We start from the raw sequence: 6,000 nt of genomic DNA, 5'->3' as shown, positions 1-6,000 counted from the left end.
GGGCCCGGGGCGGCAGCCATCTTGCCCGCCGCCCGCCGGCGGGTCGTCGGCCCGGAGCTGGCCGTACGCCTCAGTCCCGGTGTTGGGTTAAATTAGCCGATGGCACTCGCGTGTTACCGTGCCCTCCGCCTTGGTGTTTAGTAGCACCGGGTGCAAGGTGAGTTTGAGGTATTGCGAAGCTTATGTTGTAACCGGGCCATGCTGTATTTCACTGTGTTTATCCGAAGACCTCTCAAGTCACCGCAGTATGAGATGGCAGAGCCGTCAGTGGGAAGGGGTGCCACGAAGACTTGCCGGCAGGGACCCTGGGCTGCCACCGCTGCGTCCCCAGGCCTCTGAGGGACCTGCTGGCTTGGGCACGCAGCTGGCCTTAGGCAGGTTTTTCTGGCCTTAAAAGAGATGGCACTAAATACTGGACACTCGTACGAAAAGGCAACTTAAAAGCAAAGGTGCCGACTATACTATAGCACGGGCAAGAGCTGTAGTTTTAAATGGGGAAAAGCCTAAGTAAGATGGCCACTTACTGTGGGCTTGAAGTGTTTCATTTTAACAAAACTGATTAAATCATTAAACGAGCGACTGACATGCTGCAGAGGAAGGTTAACATACCATCCTCTCAGAATTTTTCCAGACGAGAGAGTCGTGTGACCCACCTCAGAGCTGGAGTTCCCTAATGACTCTTTTGCTTTGTCATTCTTACCGAGCCGAGCCAGCCAGGAGGGGAGGGCCACCATTTTGTTACCTCCTTTTCCAGCCGCTGCATTGCACTCACTGCTGCTGCAGTTGCCTTCGTGCGCGTTTCCTCTCTGTGCAGAGCCCGTCTGTGTGTCTGCCTGCCCCCAGCCAGCCGATCATCCTTTATCGTGGAAAAGAAGAGAAGGAAAAGTGTCTTTTCTTTAATGCAGAAATGGGTTATGGGATTATTTTTTTGGTCTCAGAATTTATTATCTCCTGAAAAGGAAACTGCATGCCCAAGCCAGCTGTTGGGCTGACCTCCCTTCCCTACATGCGTGGCCTCAGTTGCATGCTGGTGGGGAGAAGGGAGAAGTGGTAAGACTTTGCTTTGCACTGCTCTGTCCTGTCCTGACCTTGCTGGGTTTGGCATTGCAGCTGGGGGCCGAGTGGCCAGTGGTGGCTCTCAGCCTGTGGATGGCTTGGGTGTGCCTGTGGTTGCAGGAGAGCTGTGCACAGACCCTTCCCTACAGGAGAGCTGTGTCAGCATGTGCACTGGTATCTATCTTCGCATTCCCTTTCAGAGTTCATAAGATGTTAACTTTCAAAAGGGAGGTCCCCCTTGTGTATTTATGTCAGTGATTTTGGGTTTTAAACTATTCATGCATGAAAAATGACTGTAGGAACTGTATACTCCCATGTGTGAATAATGACTACATGGGAACACAGATTACAGCAGTTTTGCACTGAGACTGCTGCAGTTTACATGCTCTCTTTGGGAACGTTACGAAACATTTTTAAATGCTGGTGCATGTTAATGCATTGATTTCAATCCGTCTTTTTTTGTCCCTTTTGGATATGTTCAACTTAACAGCTAGTGTGTCTCATGTTTGCTCTAAGATATGCCTAGCAAATTAGGCAAATTAAAAAATGCATGCAAAAATATGGCACTATGCACATGTATCAGGTTTGTTATTTATTAATAGACTCCGATTTCCATATGATAGCCTACTTTTTTTTTACTTTGGCTCAATGGATAGTTTATGCCAATTACATGTAGTTTAACAGCTTTGAAATCTGTTTTTGCTTTTCTTATGCATAAAGACATGGATTCTGTTTCAGGTTTTAATTAAACTCTACGCTGACTTTAAAGATTCTATTGTCCTTTTCATTTAAATAGGATTTTTGTTAGATCTTTAACAAGACCTCAGTGGGGTAATAAATCTAAGCAATTGTCCTTATTAGGAGCAGATTATCCTCAAGAGATGGAAAGTCACAGAAGTAACTAAAACCATTTGTAGAGACTGAACTAAGGCTTTTTCTTCCTAAACATTAAACAGACTTGCGAATGACTTGCTTGGGCCCTCAAATTAAATTAAATGATACTTTGTTTATTTTTCACATTTTCAGTGTGGGCTATTTGCATTTACTTAAACTTTGAGTTTCACTGAGCAAAATTCACTGCTGGGTAAGGGTCCTTACTTTCAGTATACAATGTAAATGAAACCCGGTATATCCTGCAGTTTCTTTTGTTAGTAACCCTTGCAACACTTGTAATTTATAGGACCCACTGACCTAGTCAGCATATTCTTAATTCATTGTATTTGCCACAGTAGGTGAGTCCTGGCTAAAGAATTAGTCTTGCATTTCTCCCACACCCCAACCAAGTAGAACAACTGCAGTGTACGTTAAGTCTGCAGCTTGTCCAAAGATCTCCTCAGATGCTGGACTAAAAACACAAGTTCTTAGAGAAAACTTGCCACAAAACCAACCACTCTGCCTAAGTTTGGCCTTCACATTTTTACATACTGCTAGGAGGTGAAAAGGGATTTGACTCTAATTGTTCTTTTTGTTTCAGCTGTTTGCTTCATTTGAGGGTATTCTCCATTAAGTAAGTGTGCAGGCCTTGTTTTGTTCCCAGTTTTAATCATAAGTTGGCTTCTGATGGGACATGGCCTCCTTTACACACAGTCAAATCCTGAATTTCTGCCGTATATATAATACCCAACTTTGTTATGCACACTGTAGTGCAATTTTTTTAAGCATCCAGGTATTTGGAAGCTCCATTTTGCGGTGCCAGGTTCGAGACACTCATTTCTGGGACTTAGTTCTACCCAGAAACCCACAGGCAAAGGCAGAGATGTTTGTTCAGGGACATCCTCACAGTGAGATGCGTTGCGGGTTTTTTTCACTGGCTGCAGTTCCTGCGCTGACTGAGCTGCTGCCCTCTGCAGAGCACGCTGCAGGAAGCTGGACTCCAGGGACACTGCTGCACGTGACGCACCCACGTCCGCCTCCACCGGGAAGGAGCCCACAGCCCTGCTCAGCAGATGAAGACAAACCCTTCTTGGTTGCTGCAGCTGCACCAGCTCTCAGCCACCAGGTATTTAATGTCTCAAAGCTCTCCTGTCCGTGGGCTCCTCTGTCCCTGTCCTGCTGGCCGGTGTCTCTGTAGAGCCAAGTACTGTCAGCCTCCAGTCTGCTTCTGCTCCCCACATGGTACTCTGCTATGTTTCTCTATTAAGAGACTTCACCTCAACCCTTCTTGTCTCCTAAGTAACACTGTAGTGATACTTTGGGGCAGAACAAATTATAGTAGAGGAATGCAGCTCCTAAGTATTAATTTCTAATTAGATATTTGCTGCATATTCTAGGCAAAAGTTCAGATTTTAAGCCTTCATCTCCTGCTTTCCATATCACTCAAATGGCAAAGGTTTTGGCATGGTAAGTCACAGAGGAAGGTGGAAAGTCTGGTGCGAAGTGAGATAATGTAGTTCTTCAGCATCATGGCTTCTCTGTGCCCTGATAGAAAACTTAGAAAAACAGAAGGTGCTGACGGCAGATAAGCCACCTGGTTGCTGCGCTGCTTTTGGCATAAAGCGGGGGGAGGAAATGTACACCCTGGCTTTTATGCTCAGATTGCAACTCTTCCTTCCTCCCAGGGCAGTACACATTCATAGAGTGGCAAACCTAGGCTGAGTCCTGCTACTGATTTAGTATGACTCAGTGCACAAGATTATGAAGTGGCCAACAGTGTTCAGCCTTTGGGACAGATTCTGGGGGAATTAAAGAGATGCTCCATCCTGTATTGTGTGGCAATTAGACCTGATTTAGGCAATGCCATATTTCAGACAAAATCCATGGGGCATAGTTTTGCTCCGGATTCTCATCAGATGTGGGATTTTCCCTCTGTTTTCTCCAGCAGCAGGGCCAGGAGCTAACCTGTTCTTGGCTCTGCAAGGTGAGATCGAGAGGGCCCAGCTCTGCACCGTGTCAAGAGATACATCTTGTCTCTCTTCCTTCTTCCCTCCGCCTCTGTTTCTGGAGCAGCATGCTGTAGTCATAAGCAAGTGCTGGGGCTCTGTGCCTGCACTATGAAGGTGATAATGTGTATACAAGAAGTGCAGGGCTAGCTAAATAGACTTCCACTGCTTGCTGATGTTCATGATCTGACAACTAAAAGATTCCCTTGCCTTGCACTCTGAAAGAATGTGTGTTACTTTCCAATGCTAAGTATATACCACAGCATCAAATGTGGCTGGATGCTATTTGCACATTGGGCATGCGGTGAGCCAGCAGTGTTCTCCCCTGTTTGCAGCAACCTCCCTGGAGGGGGAGCAGGCTGCTCAGGATGTTGGGGGGCGGGGGAGTGGGTACCTGTGCATCATAGGCGTGAAAAGCTGCCCTCTTTCTGCCCTGAGGCACAAACCTGCTTTCACTCTGTGAAGCAGAGCAGAAAAGCTGGGGTCCAACAGTGGTAGGTATCCCTGAATATCTGCAAGATGAAGGTGGCATGTGGGTATAAGAAATCCAGTTTCCTTCTCAACATGAGCAGGTGAGGTTTGGGTGGGAAGGTAATGGGAATGCTAAATGATTGCTGCTAACACTTACTAAGGTGACAGTGAATCTCCTTTATGTTAATGTCCAACTTTTGAGACTAGATTGAATCTTACTTTATTAAAGAAGGTAGGAGGCTTAGAAGTGGCTCTTTAATCTTCAGCTGGAAAATACAGTTTTGAAATCCATTATCTTAGGAATGCAGTAATCAAACAGAGTAATAACTGATGTTAAACCTACTTTGAATGCTTTTTAAAGTACTTCTCAGATGGAAACAAAAGTTGGTAGGGTGATGTCAGGTTCACTTGGACATCTGCTTTGCTTATGCAGTTGCCCACATGAAGAAGAGAGGTTGATCAGCATGTATTTTCTGGCGATAATGGTTGTTTGGGAAATACCAAAGGCTAAAAAGTCATTATGTGATTCATAAATACTTGCATTTGCTATTTGTTCCAACAAAAGGCTGTTGGAATTATGTCAGTGTTATTTTACAAGCACAGCTCTTCCCATGAGGGCTTCACCACAATGGGTAACCAGCATCCTGCATCTTCAGGAATCTTTAGCATTAGAGAGAAAAGACCTGTTAGTCTTTCCTCCGCTACAGCTGAAGTGTTTCCCTTAGCACATTTTTGATGAACCTGTGCCTGATACCGCGTATACATGTGTCCTATTGTTCCCCACACTCTAATGCTCTCCTGTTTTTCCCAAATTTCCTTTCTCCTTCCCATGTTTTTCATCTCTATTTGCCCATTTGTATAACACATCTGCGCTCTATGTTGGTTTTAGTTTCTAATTTAATACCGCTGGTGAACTTCTCAGTGTCTCTGCAGATCATTAAAAAGAGGCTATGTGGGACTGCTTGTAAAAGAAAACACTGCATTCCCAAGATGGGTTACAGACTGGTGTGTATTAGTACTCATTGTTTTGGAACTTTGAGCTTTGTTTAGTTCTTTAACAGATGCAAAATGATCTCTGGATCTCTTGTTTGCCACTTCAGTGTGAGAATACAAGGAACACAAATTCAAAAGTTGCAGGACTTGAAAGGACCTGTGCAGCTCTAGGGAAGGGGCAGTTTGCCATGTAAGCAAAACAAAAAAACAAATTAACAAAATCCCGACCCAGCCACAAAACCAGTCTGTCCCCAGCCTGTGGGCAGGTGAGGGAAGCCCTTTCCTCCTTCCCACTCTCTGTACAGTCTGTTCCAACCCACCATTGTGCTCAATGGCTGGAGAGTTGGCAGAAATGGATGTGTGCCTGAAATACCATCACATTGTGAAAGACCATGCTGGCACGCCTGTGGCGTAAGGTGAGGGGAGTTCTGCTCTTTGTTGCCATTTTGGCGCTGCTCCTGTGAGAAGCTGGGGGTCATGTGATTGCTTTAATCCAGCAAAAATCTCTGTGGCTGATGCTGCCAAAAGGAGCATTTGTGTGCTGTGGTGGGTGGCAGAGTTGGATGAGGGAACAAATCCAACTGTGAGCTACTGTGTTGCT

General features: G+C 45.4%; 1 protein-coding gene across 8 annotated transcripts in view; it reads left to right on the top strand.

The window, feature by feature from the left end:
* Window positions 1-48: 48 nt before the first annotated feature.
* The window catches only part of ZNF644 (zinc finger protein 644), an 81,580-nt gene continuing 75,628 nt past the window's right edge, over window positions 49-6,000 (top strand). For all 8 annotated transcript variants that reach the window (XM_010582619.1, XM_010582614.1, XM_010582612.1 and 5 more), the window contains exons 1-2: window positions 49-157; window positions 2,874-3,055. The gene's annotated coding sequence lies outside the window, so the exon portion shown is untranslated. The remainder of the gene's footprint in view (window positions 158-2,873; window positions 3,056-6,000) is intronic.

This window comes from Haliaeetus leucocephalus, unplaced genomic scaffold, assembly GCF_000737465.1.
Source record: "Haliaeetus leucocephalus isolate CR32 unplaced genomic scaffold, Haliaeetus_leucocephalus-4.0 Scaffold848, whole genome shotgun sequence".
In the NCBI taxonomy this organism is placed as follows: domain Eukaryota; kingdom Metazoa; phylum Chordata; class Aves; order Accipitriformes; family Accipitridae; genus Haliaeetus; species Haliaeetus leucocephalus.
Note: the sequence above shows the minus strand (reverse complement) of the source record. Positions and strands in the feature narration are given on the sequence as shown.